The sequence below is a fragment of the Corvus brachyrhynchos genome, unplaced genomic scaffold (assembly GCF_000691975.1).
Source record: "Corvus brachyrhynchos isolate BGI_N302 unplaced genomic scaffold, ASM69197v1 scaffold142, whole genome shotgun sequence".
Classification (NCBI taxonomy): Eukaryota; Metazoa; Chordata; class Aves; order Passeriformes; family Corvidae; genus Corvus; species Corvus brachyrhynchos.
In genome coordinates, this window is record NW_008237226.1 from 7,584,746 (window position 1) to 7,600,197 (window position 15,452).

Here is a 15,452-nt window from a genome sequence, read left to right on the forward strand (position 1 = left end):
CTTGGATACTTAAACTCTTTCATGCATTTATTTTTAAGATTGGCAGATACAAAACGTTCAGGGAGTGGTATCATTTTTTGGCTTGCTAGTGTCCCTTTCCAGTTGCAAAAATATACTGCTCAGTTACCCCCTGGGGGATTAACCAAATTGTTCTTTTGTAAGGAGGTACAGAGACAGACATCAGAAATTACCTGTCCACTGCAGTTTGGACATCAAGCAATCTTTCTTGAATACCACTTACATGCAAGAGACATTCCAAGAGTGAATTAAAATTGTTATTGAATTTCTGTCACCTGCTTAAACTAAAATGGGGTTCTGATAACATCAGTTAAAATCTTGTGTCTCTTGTATTTTTGACTTCCAAGTAAACAAAAAAATTCAAGGGTTTGTAATTTCTAGTTGTGTTTTCCTGAAGATCAGTACACCGTGTATCAGGTACAATTTTTTAGCTACTTTATCAGGTAAATTAATTATGATGGACTTCTTGCGGGGTGTGTATTAGTTTTAAGGTGTGTTGAAGAATTGAATGTTTTCAAGAGATAACAAAATTTATCAGTAGAATGATTATATATTTTGTGTTATCTTAGTGATCATTAGAAATTTTTAAAATGTTCTTTTGTCCGATTTTCATTCATAAAGATTTTTAGTGAGTAAATTTAAAGTCTCTTGTGCTTTCAAGTACAGGCAATTAGAATTGCATTTGAGTGAATATGTAATGAATATGAAAGATACTGAAAAACTTGTCTTATGGGGACTCCTTGTGGTTTTGTTTAGTCACTTTCACATAACTTTTCCAGACAGCTATGCAGAAAAATTTCTCTGATAACACTAAATTGCCCTGTATGTTCCTCAAAACCTTTCTTGGTAGCTTTTTTCTGTTTTGTATTATGCAGTGTAATAAATTCAAGAAACATGGTATCAAGTTAAACTCCTTTCAGCCTTTATGTGAACCTATTTTTTAAAGGATTAGGACTTTGTTTTGTACTTCATAATTTTCAAATTCTTTGTTCTACGTGGCTTTAGGGTTCTGTATTATATATCTGTGATTTTTCACAGCCTGAAGGAGCTGACATGATAAGGCTTTTTCTACCCCTCCTCAGAGGGGGTGGTCTCTCAGATATGTGCTTGGGAGTTCAGAAGAGAACAAGTGTAGAGAACGTTGGGTCATTTGCTGCACTCTGCCTGACCTGTGGATGAATTGCAAGCCTGAGCTATCAGTGATTTCAGGCTCTTAGTCACTCACTGCATCCAATTTTTGATGTGTCACAGGGAAGTTTCTAGTATGGATTATAGCAGCAAAATGTGATTGGATTTCCTGCTTTGGCTGAGGAGACTATTGTTTAGTTTTCATTCTTTTGACTTAGTTCATTTGTTTTGGTCCAGTTTAAATCACTGATATAATACACATTTTTAAATTCCCCAACCATATATCTTCATTAGCACTATAGGGCCTTGAAAATAATTGGTAGGTAAATGACACTATTTCAATGACAAGAGAGACCATAGTGCTGAGCATATAATGGCTGTTAGTTTTTACTTCTAATTATGAAATTCAATTTTAGATGTTCAGGAAAAGTTGCATTCTGCTGACAGCAATAATGCTATTTTATTTTCAGATTTTGCCAAGCACTTGCAGGTGTCAGCAGTACAAGGGATGTAATCTAGCAGTAATAAACATATGATTTAAATTGTTGTCTAGCACAAACATTGGACATGCTACTTCCATTTTGCTCATCCTCGTCACAGGACTCTCCAGCAATTGTGTCAGTTTTTCCACCAGCGGGACATATTCCCTTATTACCCTGCCTGTCAAATAATAGACAGACAGTGACTTTGCTGTAGGGCATGAGGGCAACAGCTTCTCTGCTGGTAATACTTGCTGTCACTTCTTTGGAATGGGTGATGCTCACCACTAAGGTCTGACAAGCTCTTTCATCTCAAAAACATTGTAGATTTTGTTATATCACATGAAAGCTGAAATAAACTTATAAGGTCTCCATTTCTATAGCACTGTCCATCCACCTTGCAAAAGGATTGCAGTGCACTTTCAGGAGTGCCAAACACCACTATAAATCATGACTTTCTTGATAGTTCTTACTAGTGGTATTCAGGCTTAATGTAGATACTTGATTCAAGTTGTTCTAGTTGAATTTAAGAGAGATAAATAAAATGTAAACTAAATTATTCAGTATCATGACATGGTAATATTTAGTAGGAATAAATGTGGCCTGACCATTTTTTCATTATGTACAGTAAGATCTCACTATGAGGTGTCTTTATTATTAGATGTAGGCTTCTTTCTCTTGCCTTCCAGTGAAAAAGTACTGTTTGAAATATCTCCTCCAATTTTAAAATTTTGCGAGGACCAAGGCAATAAGGAGTTTAAACATATTATCATGGTGGTTACACTGACCATGCTAGTTAGGTTTCTATCTGCTCATCTTTGCACGTAATCTATTTTGAAAAACAGTGCTGAGTGTACATGTCAGGTCATTATTTGAGTGCTGCAAGATCAGCTGCCTCATCTCTAGACTTCTGTTTAGCTTCCTTTTATTTAATCTCTTTACTGTACTGCATTTTTTCAGTGGAAGTAAGCTGTCAGTATATATGTCAGCATCTCATCTAAACCACCCAGGAAATACTTTCTGGAACTACAAATACACAACACACCAACCCTGGCAAGTAATATATTTCTGTACACATTTGGTGTTGGAAAAAAATCATGGATTTTGCTTATTAGCCAAGTAGAAGCATTTCTTTGGGTATGTTTTGCTTTCATGTGGTGAAAATGCAAATGTATTTGGACACTGTAATATTGCATTATTGAATATAATGTTTGAAATAATATTTTAAGTTTAAAAGAATTTTAATATGCAAAATATATTTCAAACCTTTAGATTTGGTCAGATGAAAAGAAAGAAGTGCACGATTCAATTCCTGTAGTCCATGGAATTTTATTCTAATCAAAAATAAAGTTGGTGATTAAAAAGGTCTGTGAGGGGTACAGAAGTGTCTGATCTTCTCCTGAGTTGGGCAGGCGACAATCTCATTATGGTTTATGGAATTTCATCTTTTTCCTTATGACTTTTCTCCAAATGCAGGAAGCATTTCCTCACACATATAGTTTCACAAGTGTGTTAAAAATTAAACAATGAACCCAAAATTCCTAATGTTAACCTCCCAAAATTTAAGAAATACCAAAGTTGCGGTGTCATGCAGTGCTTTAAGTGCTTTTTTGGCTATGTGTGACTTTGCAGCCTTTAATCACTTCATGCTATGATTTTTTAATTTTCTTTCTTAGGACCCCTGCCTTCTCTGATTTAGCTGTCGAGGGTTACTAAAAAGGATTAATTTGGGTTGAGAATTAGGAAAAAGTATTGTTTTTAGGGTTTGCAAGGCATGAGAACTGAAGTGATGATTTCAGAAATGGGCAAAAAAGGAATTTTGACCTTATATTTGAAGTAGTTGATAGCAATAAATTGAATTTTATCTTTGTCTCACCATAGAGCTCCTGCAAGTACTAGACAAAATTAACATTTTCAAATGTTTAGTAATTTTTTTCTCCTTGTTTGGTCTTGCCCAACTTGGATCCATTGGCCCAACCTGTAAAATTGCTGAATTCTCTGAGCTGAAGAGGGAGAAAATGTGTATACATACAAGGAACCCCTATTTGAATGTAACATATGAGGTTGGCACACAGTAGTAATATAGTGCTTAATCTTGCCTTAAATATGTTTTACATGTGCTTATTTTATCATTCAATACAATGCAATTTTACATAGTTATATTTAAAATCATTTTTAAAACAGTATGCAAAAAAGAAAAGAATCCCTATTTAGAATTAATTCAAACTTGCTTCATTTACATATTCTGACAAAGGATGACCCTTACTTAGTCACCTTAAATCACAGAGATTGTTGCACCTTCTTTTGAGGACAGAACATAGAAGCAAATGTACAGCCATCATAGCACCCAGCACTGCAGCTGAAAAATGATAGAAGAACACTGCTAATAAATCTGCTTGCTGGTTCAAGCAGAACGTAGTATAATGGGAAAAAATGTTCAGTTTCTATGCAACATTTTTCAGCCAGAACTTAGGAGTATTTTAAGGTAAAGAAAAACAAATTACGTAGTGCAATTCACTAACTACATTTGTCTTCCACAGGTGTGAATATTATAATCTGTGTTATTATATGGCCATAGAGAATGATAGAGTTAAACATTTTTGTGTTTATTTATTTTAAAGTTTCTTGAGGAGAGTTTAACTAGCACTTTGGTTTCTTGTGTGACATGGAAAGAAAGATGTTTTTTAATACAGCAACTGGAAAATATTTGCTGGTTTTGAAATCACTGTTGCCTTCCTAGGTTTGTGAAGAGCAGTAGAAGTTTGGTACTGGAGTGATTTCCTTAGAATTGAACAAGAGAAAATAAACCAAATTTGTCAGGCCATGTGAAAATCTAACACAAGTCCTTACACCACTTATTCACTGTTTTAAGAACTTCAGTAATGCCAAACCTTGGCACAGAAATGGATTTCACTACCAAGATGGTAAAAAAAAAGGGTGAAGTCGTAGTGTATGGTAATATCACTTGGCTGAAGTATTGCCAAATGTGTTTTAATATTTGCTCCCCAGGTATCATATTTTTAAAAAATGAGTTGGCACAGCCTCTCTTATTTTCTGGCAAACAAGTTTATTACATCTATGTAATGAATAATTTATACCATACTATGTTCCAAAAATAATCAGCCTTGAAATTAACTTAAGATGGGACTTGATTTATGAATAGTGGATAAGTTAGTTGGTAGTAAATCCCCAAATTAATCCAAAAATTCAGATACACTTAGTTGGCAGAAGATTTTCATAGTCTAGGTGGGAGGCTTAGGTTTTAATTAAAAAAAAAAAAAAAAAAAAAAAAAAAAAAAAAAAAAAAGGAAAAGGTTAAGCACTAGAAAGTATTTGTGGAACACGTGCTTACTTGTAATATTTTGATTCTTCTTCACATCAAAATCAATTTTACCAGTTCAAATATTCTCTCGTGCTGACTGTCAGATCCTCATCATGGGCTTCTAGTTCTTGTACTTTTTGGGTGCAGCTTAACTGTATTTAAAAAAAAGTAGCAGGAAATGAGCAATACAATATAGCATTGTCTTTCACATGAAAAATCATTGCCTGAGATAGTCTCTCTTTGACAGATAGTGCAACTAATACCAGCCAGATTAAAGAAATTGGAATATAGGGCTATTTTTTTCAAATGTATTATTGTTGTTTCTAATGCAAAACCAGATTTCTGATTCTGAAAGATAACACTGAGATCGATCAAAAAGTATTACAAAAATAAATTACCGATTAGGAGTGCAAAGTGAAATACATAATTTTTTTTGCATTAAACTTTGACAAAAACCAGCAGTTAAAATAAACCTGCTAAGAGTCTCTTTTCCCAGTGGTATATTCTTAGAAAGTTGAGATTTAAATATGCACTGCAGTTTTAAATGAGGCTTTTTTTGTCAAAAAAAAAAAAGAAAAGAGCCATATTAATGACACTTGGTCCAAAAATTTTTTTGGTTTACAAGTTCATTTTCTTCCCCGTATTTTTTGTTGTGCAGAAGAAGGAAGAAATCCCTTGCTGCTTACCTTTATTTGCTCTTTTTCATAAACAACCCAACAACATAGAGTTTTTTCCAAAGCTGAAACTTTGTACCCTGTTCTTTGTGTGAGAGCAGTAGTTCTTCACAAGCTGCTCCATCCAACTTGTGTCCCTTTCCACAGAGTGCAGTCCTTCAGGATCAGACTGCTCCAGTGGGGTCATAAGTCCTGCCTACAGACCTGCTCCAGAGCGGGCTCTCTCTCCACAGGGGACAGGAGCCTGCTCCAGCACGGGCTTCCTGCAGGATCACAACCTTCTTTGGGCATCCACCTGCTCCAGTGTGGGTCTTCTCCACAGGCTGAGGGTGGATCTCTGCAACCCTGTGATCCTCCATGGGCTGCAGGGGCACAGCTGCCTCACCATGGGCTGCAGGGGAATCCAGCTCTGGCACCGGGAGCTCCTCCTTCTGCACTGACCTTGGTGTCTGCAGAGCTGTTCCTCTCACTCCTTTCTCCAGGTGCTGTTGCACAGGTTTTTCCTGCTTCCTAGGTACGTTATCCTTGAGGCACCACCACTGTTGCTGATGGGCCCAGCCTTGACCAGCAGTGGTCCCTGTTGGAGCCACGTGGCATTGGCTCCATCAGATGGAGGAGAAGCTTCTGGCAGCTTCTCACAGAAGCCACCCCTGCAGCCCCCCACCCTGCTGCCAAAACCTTGCCACACAAACACAATACAAAAATGAAGCAAATCAATTTTTACAAGGCTTTGTGAGTATCACACAAATCAAATTATTACTGAGTTAGTCCTGCTTTTCATAAGTTCTCTTGATCATTTTGCTTTTTTGTGATGAAAAGTATGTTACTGACGTAAAAAGCTGGATGGCTGAAATTAGAAACAAGCTTGGTCAACAACTATCCCTTTGGTTAAAGTACATAGCCATGTCCAATTGCCAGTGGAACATTTAAGAGGTACCTGATTAATATAATACTGGGAACAAATCATAAACAGCATAGTAGTTGTACATTTTTAATGCATGTAATCTAAACATACACAATCTAATATTTAAACGACTGAACCTCTAGTTAATGTATAATAAATATTACTTACTCTAAGGTAGTGGCTAAGGAAGCAAAATCTCTTCATGGGCAGGTGTTCAAAATGCTGCTGCTACTCTGTACCTTCTTTAGGTTATGCTTCTAACAAAATCTGCTTACAATTATGGTTTATCTGGGTAATAGCTCTGCTACTGAATCGTGACTTACTCTTCCTAAGCCATGACAAAATGAATTTACAGCCTATGTTGCCTGCTGCTGTAGTACTGAGTGGCAAGAAATCTCTGCTGGGAGCTAGCTGCAATTGGAAAAAATCCAGAAATCAGCTGGTGTCATGACTGAAATAAAGCCACTGAATGTGGTTTTACACTAACACAGCATGAGAGAATAAAAAAACAAAATCAGTTTTTGAGTTCTGAGCAGTGCACCACAACAGGAAGATTTTGTACATCCTCTTTGGTATGCAGCTATGCATATTCTCAAAGAATTTGAGAAGGTCGAAAGAGGAATAGTGTCTAGGAAGGACAGAGGAAACAAGGTTGACTGCACCTTACAGAACTGGAGACTTTCTTCTGTGCTTTTGAAAATTGATTCCTAGATATGTACAGTATTGGGAAGCATCGTGACAGTGAATTTTGCATATTGAAGATGCTACATTGAAATCATACAGTATTGGGAAGCCTCGTGACTGAATTTTGCATATTGAAGATGCTACATTGAAATGTAAGACACAGAAATACTGGTTTTAATGCAAATTTTCTCAATTTCACATTCCTTTTCAAGTGAAGCCACAAAAGGAAGATACACACGTGTCACCGTTACTACATGGTAGCTTCCAAAGAGTCATAGCTTACAGCACTGATGTATGTTCAGATCTACTTTGGCCATCTTCCTGCTTCTAGAATTCCTAAAATAAGGAGCTCTTTGGGTATTGGTAATTAGGGACTTCATGCTGACAGTGGAGCCATAAACAAATTTAGCAATAAATTATAATTGGCCATCACTACTTGCAGTTAATAATCTGTTAGGAAATTTTGGTTGTTATTTACTTAGGTAGCAGAATGTGTTGATTTTGGAAACGCCTGAAAAAAAAGTGTGAATGAAAAGCTTGTAACTGACTTGAATTTTTAAACCTTTTGAGTCTTGATTAAATTCTTGGGTTAGGTGATACAGGCTTCCAGGAGGGCAATATTAAAAAAACCCCCACTTTTCCATTCTGCATAATCTTTTTTTGATTTGAATATTCATAGAGAAATAAGTAGTCAACAGAAAATTGCAAGGTGTATGCTTTGTAGTGACATAAGCAGGGACTCCTGATGTGCAAAGGTGTGTCTGGAGACTGGTGACATCCTGTTCCACCCTCATGTTGCAAAGTGCTGTTCTGATGCTACCAGATTTCTGAGATAAATTTTTTACCTAGAAATATATTTCTTGTCTTATGTTTTACATAGAACTAGAAGGTATGTAATTAAAGAAGAATTATATATTTTAATTCCTCATTCGTCCAGCTTTATTACCCTGCAAATTATTTTAGCACATCACCTGTAAGCATATTCTATATGACAGAAGAAGAATTAGATCTTCAATTGTTAGTCTCTGTATAAGATCTGAACACATTATCATAGTTACCCAATTAAGTGCTCATGTGTACTCTCAAGGTTGATTTTATTTTCAAGTCTTTCAAAGAAATGCAGCCCTATATGTCACTTTAAGTAATGTGTTACTCATCAGTATAAATTGCTAATGCTGCCTGGGCAAAATCTAATCATATTGAATGAGGAGAGAGAAAGGGGTGGGGGAAGGAGGAAACCAAAAAAAGTGCCATTTTATGAAGTGCTGGGCAAGTAATGAATTTTAGTACAGTCAAGATTTGCTTTTCATCGTCATGTTAGATAGTGGAAGTGAGGTTCAGTTGCCATTCTGGGATAGAAACGCTCTTAGTGCCAGCCACATTTAATCACATTTTGCAGAAGACAGCTGGGCATTGCCAGTTTGTGCTGTGTCAGCCACTTTCTCTGCAAAGGAGTGTCTCATCGCTTGGATTTTAGCGTTCTGTAGCAGAAAAGTTCCATCCTCTTAAAATTGGCTCAGCTTGTGTGAGAATATAACTGCAAGAGCATTACAATCAGTTCTACCAAGAAAATGCACAACTATTACATGGAATTTTAAGATGGCTTTTGAAAAGATATTCACAAAACCTTTAAAATGTATGGTGCATTGTTAAATTCTGGTAGCAATTAAGTTTATCTCAGATTTTTTAGTAAATGTGGCTTTGGTAACAGTTGAAAATTATTATCTGGTTCAGTGGTTTGAAAAATCTTTGTGTGTGTTTGAAAAGTCTTAAATATATTTCAGCTGTGACAAACATTACCAAAAGATTTTATATGTGGAAAACCTTGGAATCTGTAGATATCAAGATTTTTTCTAGCTACTAATCTCATGAAGACTGAAGGGCAGATGGTATCCTTTCAGATGTGATATAAATAGCCAAAGAAAAGTGTCAAAAAGGAAACAGCAAGATAACTCAATATTTACAGAAGGTACACACAAGTGTACTTCAAGGGAGTTAATCACATCACATATTTATTTTTGGAAGTAGAAGAGTGTCAGCAGATTGATACAGTGATTGACATAGTGAATATTAAATCTGTAACCAGTCTCATGCAATAAATAAGGATACATAACAGATACTAATATTTACAAGCATATTTTCTATCACATGGATATGCATTTGCCCTACCATTTTCTCCTACTGCATAATATCTTCACTGCTTGTTTAGGCTAAATATATTGCACAAGACAGAGGGATTTCCGAACACAATTATGTTCTAAATACTTTGTTTTGTAACTTGCTGGTGGTAAGGAACTTATTGAAGGTCTTTAAATGTATGATTTCATGTAATGATAACTTCAAGAATCTTACATTTAAAGGTAATTACAAGAAAATACAAAAAGATTGAGATTTGGGAGCTGTGATTTATTAATCTGTTATTTATTCTCTTACTTAATGAGCTATTGACCTACTGTTGTTGTTCATGTGATTTCTGGCTATATCATAAAGAGAGACTGAAAAGCTCCTTTACATAAAAATAGTAACATAGTCACAAGACAATAGATACCCTGGCTAATACAGAATGAATCATTTTTCTTACTGACTCATCCCTCCATGCAAAACAACCTGCTTCAGCTAAAGAATAGTAAAACGGTTTAAGCATTCCCTTGGGAACATTATTTTGAACCCGCTTAAGAAGAGGAAGAGAGAAGCGAACTGAGATCTTCCCTATGATATTATGATATGGAATGTGTTCACCAGTTAATTCAGGGCAGCAGTCAAACCATTGTCTGAAAGTACGGCATAAATTATGTTTGTCTCTCTTATGTTCTCTTTTTTTTTTTTAATTTGGGAAAAAAAGGGAAAATGTAGGGACAGCTGTTAAAACCCAGAGAGCTTCCAGTGAATCTCAGGAGGAGATGGTCCAGGATAACACTGCTGAACTCTGAATAAAGGTGGTATTTAAAATACCCTGTTATTTTGCAAATTCCTATTACTAGCTTAAATGGTTCTACATTCTGGTATGCTGATTTTAATGGATTTTAATCTGAGGTGTTTCAGTGTATATTTACCTTAGCATTTTGGTTAAGGTCGGAAATGCATTTTTGAAATGAATCACCCAGTTGCCACCAGTGGCTATGCTTTGGTTCACATTATGGAGTGTTTTTAGGAGTGTGCAAAGTGAGTTTCTGTCAAGGGGTACTAAAACCTAGAATGTATTCTTGACTGCTAATGGGCATGCTGTGTTCATGACCAAACTAGCTGCATCTTTGAAATACGTATTCTACGTCTGGCTGGTCCTCAACACCAACTGCTTTGCTCTAAAGAGCTGTTCCTGTCACACCTCAGTTTCCTGGTATGAAGTGACTCTTGCCTTTACTGTATCAAAAGTATATTGTGTCTTAGTTTCATCTACTAAAAAAGTTGTTCCATTCCTATTTTGATAAGATAATTTGTGGAAATCTTGTATTAGTAGTCTCAAGATCAAAAGCCTAAGAATTAATACAGAGATCTATATTGCTAGAGTATTAAATTTTATCATTTGTCTGTTTGTATAAGCACTGTATACTTTTAACTGAAAGCATCTGATCTGCAGTGTTAAGCAACTATATTTAAGAGTAAGGGACTTGCTGTATGTTTTCTAGTACAGATGAGAAACATAAAAAGGAATTTTCGCCTGGTAGAAATAATCTTAAGAAAAAAAAAACACCACAGGGAAAATATAAATACGCTTCTTGGAACAAGGCAGTAAAGTTGACATTTTGTGTGAATTTAGCCTCACCATTCCATGTACCATTTGCAGTGTTCTTAATTAGGGAAGAAAGGAATTTCCAGGCCTTTATGAGGATGTTTTAAAGCTGCAGCAGTAGTTGTAACCTTTCATTTCCTATGAGCTCAGCAAAAGGTGGCTGATTAATGTCACATCTTAAACTGTGTCAACTGGGCTCTTCATTCCCTTTTTAGTAAACATCCCATTGTCAGTGCAGCTCAGTGTGCCAGCATAAAATATCCTAGTGTTTAAGCTGGCTACTTTAATTAATAAGAGTATGTATCTCTATTTAGTAATATAAAGTTACATGGAAATTTAAAAAAAAGTTATCCTAGTGCCTAGTGTGAATGAATGAATCAAGGGCAGCCACAAAATAGTGTTCCTGACATTTGTTTGTTACAAAGGATGTAAAAGATACTTTTGGCACATTCAGATATCAGAGAGATCTTAGAAGGAAGGAAACATTTTTATAGAAAGCTTTTCTACAGATAATTCATTCTTTAAAAAAATATTTTTCTAGCTTTGAATTAATGTTTTGCTTTTTTGCTTTATCAGTTGAAAATAAATGATGGTAGTTTTTCAGAAGAGAGAGAGACAGGAAGAATGGGAGTGAGAAAAGCACAATGGCAAAAACAATGGGACTGCAAGAAGCGCCCTTGGTGTAAAAGGAGAGGTGTAAGCACACACACATTCATAAGAATGAGAAAATTCCACTCAGAGAGTACACAGAAACCCTTATTGGGAGAATGGGGTGAATTAAGAAACAGGATTGCAGCAAAGTGGAAAGGAGGATTTAGAGGACACACTAAAAGCCTTCCCCCAGAGAAGGGTAGAGCACTTACAGAAAACATCTGAAAAAACAGGTGGGTCACATGTAAGGATATTATAGAAAGCTATAAAACTTGTGTAATAAACTTAGACTGCAAAAAAGGATGTACTGAACAATCCGTTTCTTTTCCATTAATTTCTATACTATTCCCTTTCCTTTTCTATTTCATCTTGTTATTGGAAGAAAATTCTGGAACTGGGGAGAGATGAAAACAAGTAGTGATTTAAGAAGTAGCCTTTGACGATTTTTTGATGCTTTTGGTGATCACACATTTTAATATAACCCTGTTTTGCATTATGTTGGGAAAATCTGGACTTCAAGGAGTTGAAAAGCAAGAATCAGTGCTGATGAAGATGTAAGGAGCTAAATAAATATTACTTAAAGGACTTCTCAAAGATGAAAAAAATCCCCCACAACCCTATGAATGTGCTGACCCTGTCTTGAGAATTAAGTTAGATGGTACAATTTAAAGCTTTGTTCCAACATCTGACAGACAACACTCTGCATGCTGATGCGTAATATCTGAAGATTGTGTGGTTGAAAGAAAGTCTTTTCTGAGCTACATTCTATTTTTGTTAGAATAAAGCAGCTGCTTTTTGGAGCAGAGATCTTCTCAAGTGTTCAATCTTCTCATTCAAGTTAAGAATTAGCTAAATATTGTGAGCAAATTTTGTGTATGCGTTCTCCCAGGCTGCTGAAGTGGACTAAAGCAAACTGTTTTGACCATAAATAGTGCAAATGTGCAGCTTGACCCTAAGAGATGAAAGTAAGTTTGCTGGTGTACCTTACTCCCAAGTTGTCACTGCCTCAGTAATCCAAAGGCATGGAAAGTTTGGAGCATTTTAAACATGGCTTGAAAAGAAATACAGCTGGTTAAAACTTTCTTCTAGAGAGACTATATGAATGGATGCTGTGATCTGCCCCTGATCATTTCTGAAGGAATAAAACGTTGCTTAAGGAAGGAGGCAACTGCAAATGTAGCCTTACTAATGGAGCTATTGTAGCTGCAGCCCTGCCCTCCAGGAGTGAATCCAGATGACTTTGTACATCTGTTGTTTAGAAAATCTTGTTTTAAATGTTGGGTGTAAGGTGCCCATGTAATTTTGTAAATATGTTGAAGTCAGTAATTGCTATGCAACATGCATACAGCTACACAATAAAGATGTACCCAGAGTACCAGATTAATATTACATAGATCCATAGTCCGTGAACTGCACATCGCCTGTGTGAGAGACAACAGCGGCAATGTCGGAATCCACACTTACTGTGGCTGTAGATGCTTGTGCTGTGCTTGAGAATTTGTTTTGCAGCTCCTGAGGTTTGGGTTTGGGTTTTTGGTTTGGTTTTTTTTTTTTGGGTGGTGGAAAAAAGGATTGGAGAGATCAGAGCTGTACCAAACAGGCATAGGGGAAATGAAATATCCTGATCCAGCTGTAATAAATTATGTGTGCACTGTCATAAGAGGCTTTTTGAACTAAATAAAATAACTTCTATAAACTCTGTAAAGAATAAAATTAGGATAAAAATAACTTTTTAGGCTACAGTATCTGCCTGAACCCTAATTCATAATACAAAAAAAAAAAAAAAAAAAAAAGCAGAAAAATATATAGGAAGGAAGCAGTGTGGACAAAAAAAGGGAGAAAATTGCCCTTACATGCACTGATAATGGCATAGTACAGCCGTCTTGCCAGTATATTAATATCCTGCAAAAGGATATTCATATAAAATCTGTTGCTCTGGTGCACCAGATAATTATCAAATTATGCGAGACATAGGACATTTAACACACACAAAGCAAAAAAGATGGATATTGGGTTTTTCCCTTTAGTGAAGAAATTCTAAAAATTCCTGGTGATGATATACATGTTCATACAGAAATTTTTGCCAATAGTTTAAGCCGTACCATATCTGTGATCAGTAGTTTTAATCCATGACAGTAACAGAAAACTTGTATTCCTTATTTTATGCATACAGGATCAGTTTAGTGTGTTCAGTGGCTATAACTTGAAGTTTAATTCCCTTTTTTGTATTCTAATGTAGTTTTATTAATTACCGCATTTTAAGAGATGATTTTTAGTACAGTTCAAAGAATTCTGGGGACTGAAAAGGCAGCTATTGAAAGGGTAGCTAAAAGAATAGCTATTGAATGTTGGGAAATAGTGAATGGTGAGAAAGTAAAAGGGAAATACAATAATCCAGGAGACTTTAATTGAGAAGGTGGAGAATTGAGTCCCAAGAGAGGTAGGATTAGTACACTGAGTAATGGAAATGTAGAAAATATGTGAGTTAGAAAGGGGAAACTAATTCAGGTTCCAGAGGTCAGTGAATGATAATACCTTCAAGAAGTAAAATGTTCTTCTGTTTGCTGTTTCTATTTGCATGTGATAAAGTTAGAAGAATAGATATGAAAAGCGTTTTGAAAGTGCTCTTTCCAGTTTTAAATATATGTAAATGATTTTTTTTTCCACTGAAGAAGGCGTCCAGAGAAAATAGATGACCCTATTTCCTTTTGTACTTTAATCAAACACTTCTAATAAAATACTAACAATAGTAGTATGTTTATTCTAAAACAACAGTAAAGGTGGGAATTCCCCCTTTGCATGTGGAAATCTGGGTAGATTTCAAAGATGCAAGCATACTTCATCAGTGCTGTAGTTTATTGGAAGATAAGGGGATAATAAATTGGAACAAGTGGGTATTTATTGGAAACTTGTACCTTTATGAGTTCCTTCATATTGCACAAGGTATTTGAAAGAAAAGAGCAAAACTAGTGTGAGGCTAAAAATGTAATTTAGTTTCTATATTTGGAAAACAGAGAATTATAAAAGGTTTTAGTTTTGTTTCTGTTTCTAAAAGAAGGCAGAGGTTTTAGAGATAGCTTAAGGTTTATTGCTTGAACTGAAGTAGTTTGAGAGTGAGCTGAGAAAGAGACCTTTTTGTGTTAACAATGCATAAACATAGAAGTCATCGTCGCCTTCTCCAGAGAGAGAAAAAATAGGCAAGGACATAACAACAGTGTTGCCTCTGTGAGTGGCAGCGTAGGACGTTAGCACATGGATGTTAGAGGTTGCATTTGTAATTTCCTATCTTTGGAGAGGGCAGATGAAGAGAGGAGATTGTCAGATGTTGAATAAAATCCCCATGAAGAGAATGACAAAGACATAATAAAAGAGGGAGGGAAATTTTACAACTGTGGAGCATGACTTGAAAGTCTAAAGCCCATATTCTTGCTTCATTAACTAACACAGGGTAAAATCTGAGGAATGGCAAAGTGATTGATCTCACTTGTGAGTAGATTGAGATAAACTCTACATTTCTCCCTGGGGATTTACTTTGGCCACCTGTGAACTGTGGAGAGCTACAGATATCTTGTCTGCAGCAGATTTTCCGAAATTCCGACTAAGATGTTGCGAATACTTTCAAAGTATGCCCCTGGGGTGTAAGAGAGAAGAAGAACAGTAGGAGTGGTTGCTCAGCTGCTGGAGAGGTGTTCTGTGGTCTGGGCTGGAGAGGCACTGTGTGTCTGACCCAGGAAGGCTTTTTCAGTGCAGCACTGGAAATGACACTCTGTGAGGCTACAAGCACTTTCAGCACTTCAATAAAAATGGGCTAATTTCATCCCATAGTGCTTCAGCTGTAAGAAGCTGTTTCAGAAAGGCCTTT

General features: G+C 36.0%; 1 protein-coding gene across 4 annotated transcripts in view; it reads left to right on the forward strand.

Annotated features, from left to right (window-relative positions):
* Positions 1-15,452, forward strand: part of PHF14 (PHD finger protein 14) — a 164,509-nt gene that overhangs the window by 110,230 nt on the left and 38,827 nt on the right. The gene's annotated exons all lie outside the window — the stretch shown is intronic.